The sequence below is a fragment of the Nannobrachium achirus genome, assembly GCF_963921795.1.
Source record: "Nannobrachium achirus genome assembly, chromosome: 1".
Lineage (NCBI taxonomy): Eukaryota > Metazoa > Chordata > Actinopteri > Myctophiformes > Myctophidae > Nannobrachium > Nannobrachium achirus.
The window spans coordinates 6,422,642-6,446,269 of NC_137810.1; positions in this window are offsets into that span (position 1 = coordinate 6,422,642).

The following is a 23,628-nucleotide window of genomic DNA, read 5'->3' on the forward strand; positions in this document are numbered from 1 at the left end:
TATAGACTCAATCATAACTAGTTCTCAGTTCCCACAAAGCTACATGATGCAATCACACATCAAGTCATGACATCATAGAACTACTACAGCTATTTGAATAAAGTTATGAATGAAATGTTTTCTCATTTCTGTTTCTGAATTATGACGTCACATACCGGAGTCTCCGTCTCTCTCTCTCTCTCTCTCTCTCTCTCTCTCTCTCTCTCTCTCTCTCTCTCTCTCTCTCTCTCTCTCTGGTCACGTGACCCAGGCACGTCGCTTCATGCGGAAGTGTAGTAACAAACAGCGGTTATACTAAAATCCTTTAGACTATAATACGTTGAAATAATAAAGGCTCGGGGGAGCAATTTGACTGCGAAAGTAGAGCTTTGATCGAGTGACTTTAAAAAACGAGTCAATTTGAGTCATTGAATTGAGTCAAACTACCAACTTCGGAGCAACGGGAGCTTGTTGTTGGTTGCTCAAAATCATCATCACAATCTTTGGATAACTCATGGCTGTCCTGTGGTAAACCTTTATTATTACAATCCTTCCACACCTTTTCACACAATACTGTTGGGGGCTTTATTTACTCACTACTTATACTAAAAGGAATACATGCAAATGAGTTGTCCCTTCATTCAGCAATAGGGTTACACACCCTAACCCAGTGTTTTCTCAATCTTTTTTGTCTTGAGTAGAGTAGAGTACCCCCTTTCCCTGATTATTGAATTAAAACCATAACTAGTGGTATATGATGCTAACCCCCATTTCAAGCATAACATCACATACATTGGGGAGTGAGAGTTTCAAACGGTGCCTCCTGAACAGATATATTTTCAACGCTGTGGCCATGACATTTCAGTCCAGTTTTCAATCTTTTCATGTCAATAACTTACATTCAAACAAGTCAAGTTAAGTTTCTCCAAGTGTTATCATTAAGCATAAACTGGAATATTTTGTTCTCCTTTTAATTCAATTGTAGTTAATCATTTAACTGTGTATATTATTATAGGGTGACCAGACGTCCCGGCTTACCCGGGACAGTCCCGTTTTCAAGCTGCGTGTCCCAGTGTCCCGACAAATATCTCTAAAACACTAATGTGTCCCGGTTTTCAACATTCACTACAAAATTGTCCCGGTTTTCACCAGAATTAAAATAATAGTAGCTGTTTTCAGTGGTTGCAAAGACATTTATCATGTTCTTTTCATGAAAACATGCTCACCTAACCAATCAGAAAACATGAACAAATACATTGCGTGTCTGAATTCAACACTGAGCCTGTTTGTCAATCAACTGAGGCGACCGAGTATTTCCCGGTGAATCTGTGCGCAAAGGTGGGGGCCGATGGGCAAGGAGGGTTGCGAGCTTATGAGAAACAACTAAAATAAGACCTTAAAACCTGGCGAAAACAGTTACATTAGCGGAATATGACGATAAAGGAAATCATTTAATGGAAAACATTAAATTAACTTCTGAAAAGCATACACGGCCTTAAAACATGGCAAAAACAGTTGCGTGCATTAGCGCAAGATTAGATGAGGATAAAGGAAAATCATTAAATGGAAAACATTAAATTAACTTCTGAAAAGGCTTCACCCACCTCGAGTCTATAGCCTACTAAAAATTAGTGAACCGCGATCTTGCCACACGTGAATAATTGTGGTTGTAAACAATAACACAGACAATATAAATCTTTGTTGTGGGAAGAAAGGATATCATCATGGCCCCAAATAACTTTTAAATATCTTGCAATTGGCGACGAGTCTCTTACTAAATCGGCAAGATTACATTACATAACATAATACATAAAAGCTAAGCTATATAACCTCTCCATCATCAGCAATAGTCAGTGGTTCGTGTCCCCCACACTCCCAAGCCCCCACCGTTGCGCACAGATTCACCGGGAAACACTCGGTCGCCTCAATGCCTATTTGCAACCCTGCGGTGCGTTTGATTGATTGATTGATTGAAGACTTTATTAGAAGTTTGCATAGGAAAAGGTACAGTTTCATGACGGTACAGTTCACTGGTACAAGGTCTACTAAAAGAAGATCCATGAAAAGACTAAGCTTATTTCCACTGGAAACCATTGAAGTATCTCATATAACATTGAATGACAGGCAAATAGAACACAGTCAGTAGATATTAAAGAAAAACAAAAAAGAAAACAGTAAGTCTAAACAAACAGTATATACAAAGAAGGGGCAGGGGAGGGTAGGGTTGGGCTAGGTTAGTTTTTTACCAGTTGCGAACGGCTGCTGCCTGTAAGTGATTTTTCAGGGCAATTTTAAAGGATGCTAGTGATCCACACGCCTTTATGACCTTCGGTAAGGCTTTCCACATTTTGGTGGTATAGCAGAAAAAAGAGTTTGACCCTTTGTTGGTTTTGACTCTGGGTTGAAAGTGATCTGTGGCGCTGCCTCTGGTGTTGTAATTATGGACATCCTTAATGTTTATAAAGTATTTTGACAGGTACTTGGGTATCATAGTGGTGTAGTGTATCTTGTACACCAGGCCCATTGCAAGTTGCTGTACTCTGTCATCTACTCTGAGCCACCCCACTCTTAACTGGTGAGTAGCGGTGAGGTGAGTCTGATAGGGAAGGTGAAGTAGGACCCTAATTAGTTTATTTTGGGCTGTTTGGAGTTTAGTTTTCAGGGCTTGTGGGGCGTCACGATACCATACGTGGACTCCGTAGTCAAAGAGGGGCTGGATTATTGCACCAGCTATGGTTTCAGTGTGTTGAAATTGACCATTGGGGCGATCCTCTGTAGGAAACGAGTTCGTTGGTTGATTTTATTTATTACTTTAGAAGTCATCTTTTCACTAGAAAGATTAGCTTCAAGGATACATCCTAAGTAAGAGATTTCGTTTTTTCGTGTTATGACCTTGTCACCCACTTTGATTGTGAAGTTATCGACTTTTTTGATGTTATGATTTGATCCAAAGAGGATGGACTCAGTTTTTCCCAGGTGAATTGATAATTTGTTGTCATTAAGCCATGTGCAGATCTTACTTAGTTCAGAGTTAAGTGTCTTTTCAACCTGCAAGTGGTCCTTGCCCGAGACTAGGAGAGCCGAGTCATCCGCGAACAGGAACAGGTTGCAGTCACAAGCAGATGCCATGTCGTTCACGTATATTAGGAACAGAGGTCCCAGTATGCTACCTTGAGGAACACCACAGCTTACTGGGAGGGGGGGGGGGCAGGGTACCGTTAATCTCCACCACCTGTTCCCTCCCCACCAGGTAAGATTGCATCCAACTCACTGCTGCGCTGTCAAGACCGATGGCTTTTAGTTTCTCAATCAGAATAGAATGATTTACGGTGTCAAATGCCTTCTGGAGGTCCATCATGACCATGCCGCTATATTTGCCGTCATCCGCTTCGCGTTTGATTTGGTCAGTCAAATAGAGAAGGCATGTGTCAGTGGAATGAGATTTTCTGAATCCAGATTGGAACTCGTAAATCAGATTATTCTCATCGAGATATCTTGCTATCTGTTCGTAGACTATTTTCTCCATGACTTTGGATATGGAGCTAAGAATGGAAACGGGACGGTAGTTTCCAGGGTCTAGTTTGCTACCTTTTTCATGCAGGGGGGTTACTTTTGCTAGTTTGAAGTCCTGTGGGACATGACCCTGTTCGATGGAAAGGTTAATTATGTGGGTAATGATTGGTGCAATGGTGGCGGCTGAATCTCTGAGAAATCTAGCTGGAATTTTATCAAGGCCAGTGGCCTTGTGTTGAGGTAGGGCGCTCAGTTTTTTAAACACTTCATCAGTTGTCACTGTGGCAAGTTTAAAACTGTCTTTTCTGACGCCCAGTTTATTGTAGAATTTCTTAACAAATTTTACACCATACCGCCCAGATGGGGCGACCAGTCTTTCAACCAGTGAATGGGCCATGGTGGTAAAGGTTTTGTTAAGATGGGTAGCCACTTCACATTTGTCAGAAATGAGAGTGGCGTCCGTCTTGATGTTTATGCTGTGGCATATGGTTTTAGGTTTTAAGCCTAATTGGTTGTTAAGCAACTTCCATAGGTCTCGTGGTTTGTTTTTGTATTCGTCAATTTTGACGTCGATGTAGTCTTTTTTGGCGGATCTAATTAGGGCGATTGTCTGGTTTCTGAGCTTCTTACACTGAGCAGTAAGATGTTTGATTTGGATTTTGAGGTCATGGTTGAATTTTTTTCTAAGCTTTTTGCAGCACTTACGTTTCTCATCGTACTTTTTGTCTCTGAGTTTAGCTGATTCGGTAATATCTGAGTTATACCATGGCTCTTGGCGGGCTTTAACCCTGGTGGTTTGCAAGGGGGCCACGTTGTCTAGAGCATCGGTCAATTTGGTTTTAAAACCACACCATGCTCCTTCGACATTTGTACACTGCAGTTCAGTGGAAAAGTCTGTATTCGCTAGAGTGTGATTTAAAGCCTCACTGGAGTAGTTTGTGTGCGTGCACGAACGTTAGAGAATGGGCACGCGCCTGCGCGGTAACGTGCACGTTGCTTTTAGGGTCCCGGTTTTAGGAAACAGTGTTTCGCGTCCCGGTTTGAGTGGCTGAAAATATGGTCACCCTATATTATTATTATGATTTTTCTTTTTGGGGGGCATTTTGAGTACCCTCTGCAGTACCTCCGCGTACCCCTAGGGGTACACGTACCCCCATTTTTGAGAAACACTATTAAACCAATTCTCACCGTAGTCCTTTGGTGCTTGGCCTCCTGGTGGCGCTAGAACAGGCCCATGTGAAAAATGTGGGGCAAAGGTGTGTGTGCTCAGTTTGGCAGCGACCGGGCCAACGCCTCCGGAGATTAGCTGACAAACTTTGTGGACGGATGCACACACACACACACACACACACACACACACACACACACACACACACACACACACACACACACACACACACACACACACACACACACACACACACGGACGGACGGACGGAGGCGAAAACATAGTCTCTCCCTGCCTTTGGCTGGTGTTATGGCCATTTGTATATTCACTGTCCCATCTACTTTACTATATACATAGGAAAAGGAAAAGAAATCTGCTTTAAGTAGCACGTGAGGGGTCAAACTATGGGTCCTTCATGATTCCGAATCCATTGCAAGCATTTGTTTTGCATGAAAAACATTCCTTGGGCTAAAGACTCATCACTTTTCACAGTTTTGTGGGGGCCGAAATGTAGCTGAAATGTAGCCCCTTTATAGTGAAGTCGATGGGACAGCGAATATACAAATGTCCATAACTTCTTTTTGGCGATGTTTCCGGCAGAACAGGCCTCACATTCTGTGGACCTTAATGACCAAACTAATAGATAAAACTGAAATAAAAAGAACGGCATAACATCACAGGTCATCTCACATTCTGGGTGACTGGGTCCCTGGCTATTAATGTTCATGTCAGCCCAGGACTATTGGAAGCATCTTGGCTCCCCCCACTTTCTTTGCTCTGCTCTGATTGGCTGAATTAAGAGTGCAAAGAAACCCTCCTCGGTATACCGTATAAGTACCATATAACGTTGTTTATGCTTTCTGCAAATTCAGAGACAAGACAGTGAACCATTTCCAAGGATTTGACTTCGAGGAACAACTGAACAAGAAGGTAACACACTGGAATTGTCTGGTTGAGACTTTACCATAGTAATGGTCAATGAGTTGTATTGTTTGATACAAACTACTAACCTTGAAGACTGTCTTTATTAGAAATTAGATTCTCCACCTTGTGTTTAAAGGGATATGAAACCCAAAATCACTGTTTCTATAAATATATATTATATCAACAATGAGTCACTTGTGATAGGGAGCAATGACATCATTCAGTTTACCTATAGGCTTGTGGATTCAGAGCTTTCTCCTCTTTCTGTAGCTATTTCTGTGTACTTCTGGTTTCTGTGTAGCAAATAAATATTTGGCGCCACTCATTACATATTTGCTTGGTGTGACGTGGCTTATCTAATTAATATTAACATTAGTTTTATATAGATTTGTATCAGGGGGCGTGGTTTCACTGTAGGCTACTTGCAGCCAGAGAGCAGAGCCAGAGACTCCGTCAACAGACCGCCCACACTGTGGTGTCTGTTTCCTGGTTCTCTCTCACAAGTCAGACAGTTTTTTAGATTTTAGGGTAGTTTCTTCATATTTGGTGTTTTATGATATTAGTATTTTCGAATCACCACCGTGTTTACATGCCGTGGCCCGTGAGAGAACGCTGTTATGTGGATAAGCTGCTGCTGCTGTCCCCGACCGTGGGGCAGGGCTGTTCCACTCAGTGGTGGAAACACTGGTTACATGTTGGAAGTATCAATACTGCGATGTAGAAACACTCTGTTACAAGAAACCGCTAAGAATTCAAAATGTAGTCGTAAAAGTAAAAAAAAAAAAGAAATTGCCGATCTACAGGCTCACAACGCGTCGCGAAATCCGTTCAGGATTTCTCGCTCCTTTAATACCAAGCCATTCATCATTACAGATGAACCAACCGGGGGAAGTTGAGCAGTCCTGTAGGGAACCCAAAAGGAGGAAGATTGAGCATCAGGTTTGTTTTATTGCATTTTATTACCATCTACTATCTTTGTCTTTGGTGTTTGTTGTGTTTTTGGTCACAAATAGTCACCCCTCCCCCTTTTTAATAGATGACTATTAAAATATAACAATTAAACCATGGTCATGATCATCTTTTATGTTATATTGCCTTTTATCTTTCCAAAATTCACATATTGATGAATTGTCTTTTCTGCATTTAATTTTACAGGTGAACGTAACAGCGGTAGTGTTGAAGGCCTGTTTCGTCCCTCTGTCACGTGTAAGGTTTAACAGTGGACTGTTGGATGTGAAGGATGAAATGGTTCCACTGGATATTTCTAAAAAGGTAATTTGATTATAAATGATATCTGTTGGTTGAGGCCTTATTACACCACATTGAACCCTAGCAAAACAACACAGTGTTGATGCAGTGTTGTGTCCAGAGCTTGTAGATCAATTGGTTTTGGTCAATACATTTGAGGTATTGGTGATAAAAGGAGAGGGACAATAATAGTTGGATCAAATCAGTGAAGGAAATACTTATTTTGTTGCCTATAATAATGTTCAGTGGTGGAAAAAGTACTCAAATGTTTTACTTACGTAAAAGGATCAATACTGCAATGTAGAAATACTCTGTTACAAGTTGTAAGTGCAGTTTGTCGGCTCCAAACAAACTCAACCAAATGCACTGATGCACCCAGACTTTTAGTTGTACGCAGACAGGCGAAAGAAAGCAATGTCCACAGCTTCATAATAGGTTGCATATTTTATTTAAAGGGATATTCCACTTTCAAAAAAACTTTTGGTCATTTTATTGTCTAATCAGGCTTTTATGAACACCCTGAACAGTTTTTAATTTGATTCATTCAATATTTAGATATTTTATGTAAATGTTATCTGGCCCTCCAGGCTCAGGGCCTCTCCACATACACACCCATTGTACCTTCAAACTCTATTTTAACCATGATAGATTCATTAAAAACACCCATTATATGAACAATTATAAAAATTATGTGTAAGATGCCATAAACAAATATAAACATTAATCAAAGGTATGTGGTATGTGTCATGCATTTAGTCTTGATTGAATCTTCCTTTTGATGACACTGCAAAAAAGAAAGATAGATGGAGAGGAGGTGAACTTTGTGAGAACTGCTTCAGCTCAGAGCTTTTCTGCTTTAAATCAGTGATTTCCAGTTGCAGCTCTTTCATGAAGCCTTCGGCCTGTTTCTCTGTTTTCTGCTTCTCTTGAATCACATCAATGAGCTCAGCCTGGCTTCTCTCAATACAGCGGATCTGAGCAGTGAGGATCTGCACACTGGCTGCTATCACTGTGTCTGCATCTTTCTGGTTGAACTTTACTGAGTGTTGGATGTCCTGAAACTTCACTTGTCTCTCCAAGATCATCTGCTGAACTTCAGCCTCTGGCTTCATTTCTTCACATGCCTCTTTCAGAGATAGAATTAGATGTAAATTGTGGTCTAACCGAGGGCAGATCTTACAAACACACAGTTTACATGTCGTACAGAATAGCTCGAGAGGGCTGTCATGTTTCTCACAGAGAAGGTTCTTTACTGGGTTGATGAGTTTGTGTCGTTTTAATCCTGCGAGTCTCTGATGAGGCTCCAGGTGAGTCTTGCAGTACGATGTCAGACACTCCAAGCAGGACTTCAGGGCTTTCAGTTTGTTCCCAGTACAGACGTCACAAGAGACGTCTTCTGGTTCAGCAGGTAGTTGGTTTGTGCTGGCAGTGCGTCTCTGCTGGTTTACCCTCTCAAGGAAGGAAGGGTTGGATTGGGGGGGTTTGATCACCACCAATGGGGGTCCAGGGACTGCAGATGGAAATTAGCCCACAGCGGGCTAAATCTGGCTCATTTACATTGAAGTGAAAACTGACATGTCCATTAATGAGCAAGGTCCCTGTCAAATAAACAGATCTTAACTCTTAACTCTTAAGGTTCTATTACATAGTGGACAATGACACACATCATTAGTGTCCCAGTAATGTGTGATGCAGCCTTTGCAGTAGTTGTGTCCACATGGAGTGGCGATTGGATCAATGAATACATCCAGACAAATAGAACACAGGTACTGCTCTTCAGGCAGGAAGCTGCTGGCAGACGCCATCACGTCACACTTTAGTGTATGCCACACAGTCGATGGCTTTAGTGTATGCCACACAGTCGATATCAGAAGGTTTCAGTCCTGCTTCCTTTTCCTCCTTTAGTACAGTCAATGACGCCACGGTAATAATGCCTGGCTCTCACTGGGTACGAACCCAATGTTGTCAGTTGTCCAAACGTTGAGTGCGTTTGCTGCCACCTGCAAACTTCACTGGGTCTGAAAGAGAAGTGCGCTCTCGTTGACGAGAAAATCAAAACGTCGAGGAGAAAAACAAGAGTAACAGTAAAACACAGCACAGTAAAACACAGCTGCAAGTCTCCGTCCTCTCTCTGTAGGGTTGGTCAGCTGTTCCTGCAGCCCTTTCACTGCAGCCCTTTCAGCTTCAAATTCTCCTCCGTAGCCTGAGGGTTCTTCGGCCCAAGCGATTGCCTCGTCTCCCTGCCATGTCTCTCTGCCGTCCTCAACGGGAGGCGTCTCTTTCACCACATCTGTGACAAAACCTGGTCTGTGCTCCCCCAGACCCTGTGTCTGGCCAGGAGCCGCACATCCACCCGAGGAAGCAAGTGGTGTGTCCACAGTGTCCTCCTCCTGAATGCCAGCAAAATACATTTTCACAATGGTGTCAATCATCTCCGTACCGAGCCATGGAGGATCATCATCATCATCTTCTAACCACCAGTCTGACATTTTGTCAATTACCTCCGGACTGAGCTCTGGAGGTTCATCCCCAGTCTGACATTTCACCCGCCTAAAGCGCGGTGCAGCTCACAGGGTCCAGTGGAAAAATTTTCAAAAATAAAAGTGGCTAAACTACAAAAATGTTCACAAATAAAAGTCTGACAGTGACATACAAAAATACTAATGATGGACTTTAGAAAAATCACCAATAAAAGTCCAGCGGCAGTGCAGCAAACGGGTCACCAATCAAAAACGTAGCAGTGACAACCAAAATAAATGCCGTTTTCCTATACGACTTTACAGTGTCCGTTACATACCGCAATCACCTTGTCTTTTTGTTTACGCATCCAATTCTTTATTCATCTGAAGCGTTGTGGCTTTTCCAGAATTCAAGAGGCTCGACACTCCTATAGTGTCCCCACTTGGTCCAATGGTTCCTCAAGTTCTTCCTTTTGTCCAGCTTCTCAAAGGACTCTGGTTTTTACTTTGTAAGTGCAGTTTGTCGGCTCCCAACAAACTCAACCAAATGCACTGATGCACCCAGACTTTTAGTTGTACGCAGACAGGCGAAAGAAAGCAATGTCCACAGCTTCATATTTAGGTTGCATATTTTACTTAACTTTCTCCATCAAGTGCATGTGTACAAACAACAGCTTCTCCTAATGGCATTGTTCTCAGGTGCTGGTCGCTCTGTGCTGGTAAAAAACATTTGTCCACCCAGGTGCATGCCTCCCCTCATTACCCAGGCCTACTGAAGCCCTTACTGTGCCTGCCAATCAGTTAGGCCTGGGAGAGGCGTGCCCTTGGTGACCAAATCATCTAATTAATCAATCAATTAACTAACACACTATACCCAGGGGGCAAACCAGCCTTTTTTTAGGAAACCTGCATTTGCCCCGACATAAAAGGTTGTCCACCAGAAATATTATCTATGACCCAGTAGGATCACAACCTATATGGACAACCCGGTCAATTTGTACGGCAAAGTTCCAATATGGCCGCCTCAATATTAGCCCCTATTAGTTTTAATGGGGGGTGAATAGGGAAAAATTTTAAACTGAGGGATATTTCCACGAAACTTCACAGGTTGATCAATGGTATACATATGAACATTTTTTGTATTGCAAGTTTCCATGAAATCCAATATGGCCGCCACAATATGGCCGCCATAATGTAAGGACCCAGAAAATAGGTTTTGCCTCTAACTTCTGAACCAGATGAGCTAGAAACGCAAACTTGGTGTCTATTTCATGGTGTCTGACCATGGGAGACTCAATGGAATAGCTAATTTTATTATTGGGTGTGTCTGGACCTTTATTGTGCATATTTGCAAGATGGTGGATTCCCAAAATAGAGCTTTAACATAATTTCTACCATGATTGTTGACTGCTTTTGCAAATACAAGCAATATGAATCCATTTGCTAAGATTTATGGCACAGAAGGGACTTATACCTGTATTATTCTTGAGTTTGCATGTTGTCAAAATGGCTGTAAACGAGATATTATATTTCCTGTCCGATTCTACTGTATTTAGTTGTAGCAATGACTTCAGATAAAATCAGAGACCAAAACAATGTATCTTAGAAATTATTTTTTTATTTAAAAAATTAATAAAAAAAGAGAGAGATTATCTCAATGAAATGAATGCAACTGCCTTTTTGGGTCTTTCACACATAGACATGCACATGCTTTCCAACAACTTCAGCTTCAGGGAAATTATAATGAACACATGATTAAAACAGGCTGCATTATAATGCAAATAATTGCTAGTCACTATCACTGTCATGTGTACCTATCCTGCTGCATCTTGTCTCCAGTCCTTGGCAACGACACCCCAAGTAGCATGCAATTTCCTTCTTCGCACATGAAGTTCAATCACCCGAGAGAGACTTGGAGTAGAACCGCTGCTCCTTCACTTGGAAAGGAGTCAGCTTAGGTGGTTCGGGCATCTAGTACGGATGCCCCCCGAGCGCCTTCCTAGGAAGGTCCTCGATGCACGTCCCACTGGGAGGAGACCCCGTGGCAGACCTAAGACCAGATGGAAGGATTATATCTCCAGACTGGCCTGGGAACGCCTCGGTATACTCCCAGAGGGAGTGGAGGAAGTTACGCAGGATAAGGAAATCTGGAAGTCTCAGTTGGAACCGTTACCCCCACGACCCGATTCCGGATAAGCGGTTGAAGATGGATGGATGGATGGATGGCACATGAACAGTTTTTCTGGCAGCTTGCCTTGTCCATTGATATAGGCCAGGCTGGCTCTGTAGATGGACAGGGGACTGCCTTCCCATCACTGAGAGACCATCCATATTCAGTGAAGCAAGGGATGTCTGGCTTCGCGATGTGTGCAGTTTTATCTATTATGGCTGCAAGAGCAGCTCTTTTCAGGTGCAGGCCAAAGGCATTTTCTGTAGGTGGCAGCAGCTTCAACAGGGTTGATCGGTTATTTAGGAACTTGTACACTCTCAGCTTTGCCAGGTCAAAGTCCTCCGAATGGTCAGCTTTTGATGCATATACAGCTATCGTGAGGTCTCTAGCCTGATTCTTGACATCCTCTGAGAGGGAATAAGAGGAATTTTCACCAAACTCCTGAAGTGCAGGGAGATCTAGACCCATGCTGGTCTTGAACCATGCCTTCTTTCCAGTGAAAAAGGGATAGCTGGTGGTATCTCTGCCACTCAGGCTGTGAATAAAGGGCAGGGCACGACACTGTGCGAGTCCAAGGGCTGAGACCATGTGATGGATAGGAAGATATGCATCCTGCTCTGTTCTCACCCACAGCTCTGGAAGGTCTAGGAGGTGGGTGGCAGCATGATATAGATGCCTATATCATGCTGCCGCCATGGGAAGGCAGTCCCCTGTCCATCTACAGAGCCAGCCTGGCCTATATCAATGGACAAGGCAATATCATGTAGCTGTATCAAAGGCTGCCAGAAAAACTGTTCATGTGCGAAGAAGGGAATTGCATGCTACTTGGGGTGTCGTTGCCAAGGACTGGAGACAAGATGCAGCAGGATAGGTACACATGACAGTGATAGTGACTAGCAATTATTTGCATTATAATGCAGCCTGTTTTAATCATGTGTTCATTATAATTTCCCTGAAGCTGAAGTTGTTGGAAAGCATGTGCATGTCTAGTGTGAAAGACCCAAAAAGGCAGTTGCATTCATTTCATTGAGATAATCTCTCTCTTTTTTATTAATTTTTTAAATAAAAAAATAATTTCTAAGATACATTGTTTTGGTCTCTGATTTTATCTGAAGTCATTGCTACAACTACATACAGTAGAATCGGACAGGAAATATAATATCTCGTTTACAGCCATTTTGACAACATGCAAACTCAAGAATAATACAGGTATAAGTCCCTTCTGTGCCATAAATTTAGCAAATGGATTCATATTGCTTGTATTTGCAAAAGCAGTCAACAATCATGGTAGAAATTATGTTAAAGCTCTATTTTGGGAGTCCACCATCTTGCAAATATGCACAATAAAGGTCCAGACACACCCAATAATAAAATTAGCTATTCCATTGAGTCTCCCATGGTCAGACACCATGAAATAGACACCAAGTGTGCGTTTCTAGCTCATCTGGTTCAGAAGTTAGAGGCAAAACCTATTTTCTGGGTCCTTACATTATGGCGGCCATATTGTGGCGGCCATATTGGATTTCATGGAAACTTGCAATACAAAAAATGTTCATATGTATACCATTGATCAACCTGTGAAGTTTCGTGGAAATATCCCTCAGTTTAAAAATTTTCCCTATTCACCCCCCATTAAAACTAATAGGGGCTAATATTGAGGCGGCCATATTGGAACTTTGCCGTACAAATTGACCGGGTTGTCCATATAGGTTGTGATCCTACTGGGTTATAGATAATATTTCTGGTGGACAACCTTTTATGTCGGGGCAAATGCAGCACACCTTCCTTTGCCCCCTGGGTACTATGATAACTAACACAACTAATAATGCCAAATAATACTGAATAATCACAACTTTAATAACACAAATAATAACCTTAAACTAACAAAGATAAGCAGTGCAATGGCTTTTACACAAGTAAAAGTCTGAAAGTATTGGCATCAAAATATACTTAAAGTACCAAAAGTAAAAGTACAAAAATGTTTGAAAATAGCAGCTCTACAAGCTCACAAATATGGAGAAGTAGTGGATTCATTTATGTTTTAAAACATAATAATTCATATATTCAAAGTAACTAAAGTTTTCACATACATGTGAGTACTGGAAATTGGAAATACTCAAGTAAATTACAAATAACTGAAAATTGTACTTAAAGGGGAAGACCACCCATTTTCAATATTGAACTATGTCATTAATATACCTTAGAGGAGTTGTGTGGAAATAGAAAAAAAGTTCCCCCTCTTCTGTGTTGCCTAGAACTGGAGGATTGATTTGGGGGTTTGTATTGCAAAGTCCCCAAAATCAATCCTCCAGTTCTAGGCAACACAGAAGAGGGGGAACTTTTTTTCTATTTCCACACAACTCCTCTAAGGTATATTAATGACATAGTTCAATATTTAAAATGGGTGGTCTTCCCCTTTAACACATTGACCGCCATTTTAACATACCTCCGTACTCCCACCTGCCATTCGTCTCCATAGACTTCCATGTAATTGGGTGTGCACGGATCATGCACACCCATGCCTAGATAATGCACCACGTGTGTCCACATTGCTCACAGCTTTCAAACAAAAAAATCCGAATGGAAATCCGTTCAGGCATTCATGAGATAACAGCCACTATGTTTAACAAAGATGGCTGCCAAAATGGCTGCCATGCTTCAAAGATGGGGTTGCTATGGGGGTTAAACATGCAATTTCGCGATTGCTATCATGCCTACTCCATTTTTTGGGGTCAAAAAAAGATTTTGGAAAAAAAAAATTTTTGATTTTTTTTTTTTTTTTTTTCTTTTATTAATTCTCGGGACTATCGGGCCTGGCGGGGAAAGACATTGGAATAATCTCGGGACTATCGGGCCTGGCAGGGAATGAGTTAAGTACATGACTTAAGTAAATGTACTTTGTTACTTTACACCACTGATGATATTAGAAGATGAACAGAACTCTGCTACCTCCAAGAAGAGACTGTACCACATGTATTTAATGGATTTATGTATTTTTTTTTGTAGGTGGAGTTAAAACCAGGTGTTGTGGCAGTGTCCTCAGAGCCATCACCTGACAGGGATGTGAAACCACTCATAAAGGAAGAGGGTCTTTGTATGCCGTGCACAATAGACACTAAAGGTGAGAGCGATGATGATCCCGATGCTTGCTTGTGCTCAGAAGAAGAGTGTCCTGACTGAACTACCAGTAAGACTCCCTAATCGGGAGATAAGCGACTGTCAGGTCACGTGTTGTATACACCGCTTTGTGTGATTTTAGGGCAAGATCTGTTGGAGCTGTGTCCAAAAATGTGTTTTGCAAGAATCAGCCTCATGGTGGTGCTAGAAGAGCACCATGTGAGAAATGAGGGGAGGTTGTGGTTTGGCAGCCAAGGAGTGTGTATGCAAAGTTTGGCATGGATAGGGGCAACGGTGGCGGAGATATGAGTAGGGGAAAAGTGTGGCGTGTGACGTGACTGACTGACAGACAGACTGACAGCTGGTGGAGGTTTTGATAGTAACTGCGACCTGGCGGTCAAGAGTGTCCTGACTGAACTATCATTTATTTTCCTCCTCCTAGACGGTGTCCCTCTTTGTAAAGAGGAGTCTTCACCAGAACAGAAGGAGCAGGGTTCCAGACTGATCCAGAAAGAACCAGAACCTCCACACATCAAAGAGGAACAGGAGGAGCTGTTCCAAACACAAGAGCATGTCCCATTAGAGGCTGATGGGACAATGTTGACATTAGTAACAGTGAAAAGTGATGAAACTGATGAAAACAGAGAAACAGACCCTCCAGCCAGCACCTCCTACACACACAAACAAATGCAAGCTGGTGCAGATGACTGTGAAACATCACAAGGAACTAGTGATGCTCAGCTCCTCTCTTCACACTGTTCTGAATCAGACACTGAAGACAGTGATGAGTGGGAGGAGACCAGGGAAGACCAATCAATTTTAAACACAACAAAATCAAACGATACACAACACGTGGAAGGACAAAGACCGTCTATGAGCAATAAGCTTTTCCACGCTGTGAAATCATCAAAACAGTGTCCGTCCACGGAGACTCATAGAGGGGTAAATTCCTTTGTATGTACACTTTGCAGCACCGGCTTTAATCGAAAATATCTTCTGAAGCAGCACATGAGAGTTCATAGACTTCATACAGGGGGAAAACCCTTTAGCTGCACAGTTTGTGGCAGCAGCTTTAGTAAAAATAGTATTCTGAAGAAGCATATGAGGATTCATACAGGGGAAAAGCCCTTTAGCTGTACAGTTTGTGGCAAAGGCTTTGGTCACGAGGGTAATTTGAAGAAGCACATGAAGATTCATACAGGGGAAAAACCATTTAGCTGTACACTGTGTGGTAACAGCTTTAGTCAAAAGGGTAGTCTGAAACGACACATGCTAATTCATACAGGGGAAAAACCCTTTAGCTGTACAGTTTGTGGCAAAGGCTTTAGTCATGAGGATAATTTGAAGAAGCACATGAAGGTTCATACAGGGGAAAAGCCATTTAGCTGTACACTGTGTGGTAACAGCTTTAGTAAAGAGAGTACTCTTAAGCAACACATGCTAATTCATACGGGGGAAAAACCTTTTAGCTGCACAGTTTGTTACAGCAGCTTTAGTCAAAATGGTACTCTGAAGCAGCACATGAAGATTCATACAGGGGAAAAACCTTTTAGCTGCACAGTTTGTGACACCAGCTTTAGTCAAAATAATAATCTGAAGCAGCACATGAAGATTCATACAGGGGAAAAACCCTTTAGATGTACACTGTGTGGTAACAGCTTTATTCAAGAGGGTCATTTGAAACAACATATGCTAATTCATACAGGGGAAAAACCTTTTAGCTGCACAGTTTGTGACAGCAGCTTTAGTCAAAATAGTCATCTGAAGCAGCACATGAAGGTTCATACAGGGGAAAAACCCTTTAGCTGTACAGATTGTGGCAACTGCTTTAGTCAAAAGGGTCATCTTAAGCAACACTTGAAGGTTCATACAGTGGAAAAACCCTTCCTCTGTTCACTTTGTGGTAACAGCTTCAGTCGAGAGAGTAGTCTGAAGCGGCACATGCTAATTCATGCAGGGGAAAAACCTTTTAACTGCACAGTTTGTGACAGCAGCTTTAATTGTAACAGCAATTTGAAGCAACACATGAGGGTTCATACAGGGGAATAGCCCTTTAGCTGTACTATGTATAGCCCCATTTCCACTGTAGGGTCGACCCAGAACTAGAACCAGAACCAAGATCTTTCAAGAACCTGTGAAGTTCCGGGACCAAGAACTGCTTACCTTTCCATATAACCAGAACTAACTGGGAAGGTCCCAAACAAGAGCAGCAGCGCTGCTGGCCCCGCCCATAGCTTACCAGAACTCAAGTTTAGTTCTACCTCAGGAGCAGGACCCAAAAAAGGTTCCAGGAACCTCGTCCGAAACCGGGCCGTGTGCAATGGAAACAAAACTAGAACCAAAAAGAAAAAGATAGGTTCAGGTTCCTGAAAGTTCTGGGTCCACCTTGCAGTGGAAAGGGGGCTTTTGGCAGCAGCTTTAGTCATTTTAACACTTTGAAGAGCCACATGAGAATTGACCCTTTGTCAGCCTTCTGATTGGTCCCTAACTGCCCAACCAGAAAAATCATTCTCTTTTGCTACCGGGGGCGGAGTTATGCAGTGGGACAAAGTCCACATTCTTCCATTAATATTAATGGTGAGAGTGTAGTTTTAAATTGATATTTATTTATATTTTTATTTTATTTTTTGCTTTGTCATGATAAATAGGAACATTTTGGAACAAAATGGAGTGAATACACAGTGAATATTTGTTGAAATGATAAAATAAATCGCAATGTGGATTTCTAGTCTCCTCCTAGACACTGCATTGTGTGGTGATGCGTGGTATGGCCACAATGCGGTACGGCGCGGCGCGGTCATAGCGATTTCGATGAGTATAAGCTTCAACAAACTAGTTCACATGAACGATATCGATGTAACTAAGAGATTCGATTGGTACATATATTTTAAATGGGCAGAATTACAATTAAAATACATTTTATGTTGAGGGCGAGATTATAGTTCCACAACTTCCTGGTCATTGTGAGTCACCCAAGATGCACTGCTCTCTCTCTCTTCTCTGTCCTCTGCCTGTTTCAGAGGATTAAACTAATTAAAACATGTATTTTTTGGGGGGAAAAAAAACTGTTTTGCAATGTAACTACTTTACCTTTGTTCCTTTTTATTAATATCACGTAGATGTTTTTCTTTAAATAGCAATAATGAGGCTATGAAAACGACATTGGGTGGGACTTTTTTCCCATTCACCTCCATTATAAAAATATTCTTCCCTGGCTTTGTTGTCCCACCTAGTAACAGAACGACATGGGGTGGGACTTGATAAAGAGTGAATTCATACACAGGAAATCTGTACAGGTTGTGGCAACGGCTTTAAAGGGTCTGAAGATGCACATGCAGATTCATACAGGGTGAAAACCTATAGTTGTACACTTTGTTGAAGCTTTCGTCTAAATCAAACTTTGAAGCAGAACATGAGGGTTCAGTTAGGGGGGGACGCAACCGCGTATTTCCCGGTGAACCTAAGCACAACGGTGAGGGCCGATGGGCAAGGAGGGTCGTGAGTGTAACAGATAATGTGATTCCACTTGCATTACCTGTATTACGGTAGTTTACCTGAGACTGCCCCCCCCCATGTGTCCTCTTCCCAGTCTGTTATTGTGAAGACACATGGTAGGTTGATACATCTGAGCCTCTGTTATTTAGCGTGATAAAAGAATGATAAAAGCTATTTTCAATGTATGTAAAGGTGGTGCTTTATAATGCAATTTTGCATTGATATGTTTGTCACTGCACACACGCTGATAAATTGTATTTTATTCATTTTGTTTAGCATTGTTTTCTGAAGTTGTGAAGCTGCGCTGGTCCTGACTGTGTTTATATTTCCTCATTGCCAGTGACCGTCATTAAATGGCTGCTGCCAAGCTTCATCAGAGACTTGAGTGACTTCTATAACACAACGCAGACAGAGTACACATCGCTACACGAGCTTATGAGAAACAACTAAAATAAGACCTTAAACCTGGCGAAAACAGTTGTGTGCATTAAAGCAAGATAACGATAAAGGAAATCATTAAAGGCAAAACGTTAAATTAACTTCTGAAAAGCCTACTAGGCCTTAAAACCTGGTGAAAACAGTTGCGTGCATTAGCGCAAGATTAGATGAGGATAAAGGAAATCATTAAATGGAAAACATTAAATTAACTTCTGAAAAGGCCTACACTAGCCTACTAGTAAAACTAGTGGAACCGCGATCTTGCCACACGTGAATAATTGTGGTTGTAAACAATAACACAGACTAATATAAATCCTTAATCTAATAATGGGAAGAAGGGGTTATCATCATATGGCCCCAGCCCCCAAATAACTTTTAAATATCTTGCAATTGGCGACGAGTCGTCAAGAGTTCCTCTCAATGCATAAAGCTATATATTATATAACCTCTCCATCATTGGCAATAGTCAGTGGTGTGTGTTCCCCACACTCCTGCACGCCCCCACCGTTTCGCACAGGTTCACCGGGAAATACGCGGTCGTGGGGGGGACAACGGCTTTAAGCAAAAAAGGTCTGACGATGCACATGCAGATTCATACAGGGCAAAACCCTATAGTTGTACACTTTGTTGAAGCTTTCTTCTAAATCAAACGTTGAGGCAGAACATGAGGGTTCAGTTAGGGGGGGACACCTTACAATAAGCAGAACATGAGGGTACCTCCCTTAGAGCCCTCGTCTGTTCCCTTCTACCACTGACTCCCCCACACTACGCCTCCAGCCCTAAAGTGGTTCATGTATGTTTTATAATATTATAATGTATTATCTGCAAAGTAACTAGTAACTAAAGATTTCAAATAAGTGTAGTGGAGTAAAAATAGAAGTATTGGAAATTGGAAATACTCCAGTAAGGGGGGCGCTCTCCATTCCGACATGTCGCCACTCCAACATTGACTTCTTATTGTCGGATAGAGGTTAGGTTTAGGGTTAGGGTTAGAGATAGGGTTAGTGTCGGAAAGGAGACATGTCAGAAAGGAGACATGTCGGAATGGAGACATGTCGGAATGGAGACATGTCAGAATGGAGACATGATGTAACCCTCAAGTAATGTTCAAATATCTGGGGAGGAAGACACCTTTCAAGAGTTGTCAAACTTTCTCAATGAAGAAGATCAAAAGTTGTGGAATGATGTGAATGTGACTGATAAGCAGTATGCAGTATATTCTGACAGTAAGTTCCTCACTGTTCATTAATCCTTATGTTTTATTTCATGTGTTTTTATTTTTGTTTGGTGGGGGTGGGGGGTGGGGGGCAACATTGAATAAAATGAACAAATGTATATTTCCATTAGAGGGAAAAAAGAGAATATCACATTAAATTAAAACACGTTTTTATTTGTTTATAGGCCTACTGAGAATTCAACTTCAGAAGGAAACACCCCTTTTTTTGTATAAATAAGATAAGGTCTGAATTATATCTAGATATTTTGTAAATCAATAAATTAACTCTGTGAGAGAAAACAAAAACATCCTTTTTATTATTTATAAAAAATTATATTATATATTATAACTAATATAGACTCAATCATAACTAGTTCCCACAAAGCCACATATGATGCAATCACACATCAAGTCATGACATCATAGAACTACTACAGCTATTTGAATAAAGTTATGAATGAAATGTTTTCTCATTTCTGTTTCAAGAAGGAAACTGAAACATGACGTCACACACCGGAGTCCGTCTCTCTCTCTCTCTCTCTCTCTCTCTCTCTCTCTCTCTCTCTCTCTCTCTCTCTGGTCACGTGACCCAGGCACGTCGCTTCATGCGGAAGTGTAGATGTAAACAAACAGTGGTGATACTAAAATCCTTTAGACTATAATACGTTGAAATAATAAAGGCTCAGGGGAGCAATTTGACTGCGAAAGTAGAGCTTTGATCGAGTGACTATAAAAAACGAGTCAATTTGAGTCATTGAATTGAGTCAAACTACCAACTTCGGAGCAACGGGAGGTTGTTGGTTGCTCAAAATCATCATCACAATCTTTGGATAACTCATGGCTGTCCTCTGGTAAACCTTTATTATTACAATCCTTCCACACCTTTTCACACAATACTGTTGGGGGCTTTATTTACTCACTACTTATACTAAAAGGAATACATGCAAATGAGTTGTCCTAGCCGCAAATTGCAACACTAGATTTTTTTTATAATGGGATGAATCTAGGGTTGCAATACGTCCCATAGGCAGCCGATGCATGAAAACAGTTTTTTGCTAACTGATTGTATTAAACGACTTCAAACTCACCAATATTGTAGCTCTATGGAAAGCTTGGAATTTACTCTTGCTAACTGCAAAGTGTTTGTTTCTGAAAAATCCACCGAAGAATTGTTATGATTTATTTTCTGTCAAGAAATCCGAGCAGACATGGTTTATTTTCTAAGTGCTGAACTTCGGAAGCGCTCGTCTTCTATAACGCCATGTACCGCTGCCTCCTGCATAATGTGACATTTAGAACCAGGTGGTCACAGGACCGTTGAGGGATTTTCCACGAGCGCTTCCAAACTCCGGGACTTAGAAAAAATGATCACCTGAACCAAATTTCTTGGATAGAAAGTAGCTCCTAACATGTCTACTGTGGATTTTTCTGAAACAAACACTTTGCAGTTAGCAAGAGTAAATTCCAAGCTTTCCATAGAGCTACAATATTGGTGAGTTTGAAGTCGTTTAATACAATCAGTTAGCAAAAAACTGTTTTCATGCATCGGCTGCCTATGGGAGGTATTGCAACCCTAGATTCATCCCATTATAAAAAAATCTAGTGTTGCAATTTGCGGCTAGAGTTGTCCCTTCATTCAGCAATAGGGTTACAATACACACCCTAACCCAGTGTTTTCTCAATCTTTTTTGGCTTGAGTAGAGTAGAGTACCCCCTTTCCCTGATTATTGAATTAAAACCATAACTAGTGGTATATGATGCTAACCCCCTTTCCCTGATTATTGAATTAAAACCATAACTAGTGGTATATGATGCTAACCCCCATTTCAAGCATAACATCACATCAATTCTGAGTGAGAATTTCAAACGTGCCTCCTGAACAGATATATTTTCAACACTGTGGCCATGACATTTCAGTCCAGTTTTCATGTCAATAACTTACATTCAAACATCATTCAAACACATCCCAGTTGCCTGGTACCATGTCATTTGGGTTAGCAACTGTCAGTCTCACAATAAGTTTCTCCAAGTGTATTATCATTAAACATAACAGTACATATTTTGTTCTCCTTCTAATTCAATTTTAGTTAATAATTTAACTATGTATATTATTATCATGATCGACATTTTGAGGGTCACCAGCCCATTCGCCTAAAACGTATTTGCCTCAACACATTTGGTCCTTTCGCCTGGCACTTTCGCCTAGTCTTCTCCGCCGTTGAAGAGCCATTTCGCCTAAATGTTCAAGGGTCCGGCTTTTTTATCCATTTTGCCTGGCTTAAAATGTTAAGTCGAGTGTCTTTAACTATGCAACGATGACACGCGATGCAGCGCACTGGCCGGGCTGCCACATGTCTGTCCGTGTGTCAGACAGACAGACAGACAGAATTTGGCACAGAGCAGAGGAGAGTGCACCACAGACATATAAAGCTAGACGCCTCCTTCGGCTAGGGGGCGTATGCATTGAGCAACCAAGGGAATCTTCGTCGCTTCCGTGTTCATTGCTTCCGCGTGCGTCAAACGCGTGCGAGCGATGTCCAAGGCTGTCTATGAAGGGAGCGCTCGTTTTATGGTAGATGTCCCAGTTATTGTCCACGACATTGCAAGCGGCGCGAAGGCCGGCGCTCGGGCGCGAAAAGTTACGAAGCCGTGGTGGCCTGGGCAAGCGCACGATAAACGCAGTGATAATTGGGTTTTGGTGCACCTCGCGCGGTCCAAGTGACTACAACCGAGCGCTCCCTACGTCCGGTTCAGCCAATCACAGGGGGCTTGGGGGAGACCGGAACAGGGACAGCCTTGGGCATCAGCCAGACGCGCGTCAAACATACGGAAGTCGGTAAGCCAATCAGAGGCAGGTGGGGGCTGGTCTTTACGTATGCAGCCTATAAGAACAGCTGAGCAGCGCAACATCGGAACTGGCTCTGTTGAATTGAATTCACCCTTTGTCAAGTCCCGCCCGTTGTCCCGCCCCTCTTCACACCCATTGGTCGCTGTGTCTTGGTGGGACATACGGTGGGACACGCCATCCACTACCATTTTAATTCAGTTGCTTCGTATTGTTATTCTGTGTGTTCAATTTAATTTCAAACTTGGTTTCAGTCAAATGGAGCTGCTCAGTGGCAGTATAGTGACTCAGCATGTATTTAAATGTTTTTATTTCTCCAAAAATTATGTTTTAGCTAATTCAACATAAAAAAGGCGGAACCAGGGCAGGACAAGGTAGATAGAGCCTGCTGGTTGGTCAGTCAGGGACCAACCAGAAGGCTGACAAAGGGTGAATTGTGGTCCTTGGAAAAGTCACGGAAAAGACACACTGTGATTGGCCAGTAGTCACTTTGACTGACAGCGTTCCCTTTGTTTTTTCAGGAAGTCCGGTCTAGAACTTTTGCACATCGCTCCAATTAACTGCAGAGGCGAACGAGGCTTCTAGCTCTTTATATCTGTGGAGCGCACCATGAACCAGACACAGAAAGTTCATGCTTGCAGGGTTGATCTGTGCGCCTCCCACCAGAACAATTTTGCTGCATATCCTATAGGCTATTTTACAAACCTTCTTCACCATAAAGCATAGCAGCAGTAGGCCTATGATAATCTTCCAAATCAAATGCTATGATGTATATTGGGACATTGGGACTCATGACCTATTTGCGCAGTGCACGTATCAATTAATTAATTATTATTTGGACGCACCTGATTCCAAAGCTCTAATCTGTATGTCTACGCTCAATTCTGCTGTCAGACTGTCCATGTTTGCATATTATCCCTTTTGTCATTTAAATATTATAGTGATTGTGACAGTGGTGTTACCTGTCAAACGGTGACCATTACACAACACAAAAAGGCTATGCACATCAATGCAGATAGTTATTGGAATCAGGTGTGTCCAAATAATGAATTAATT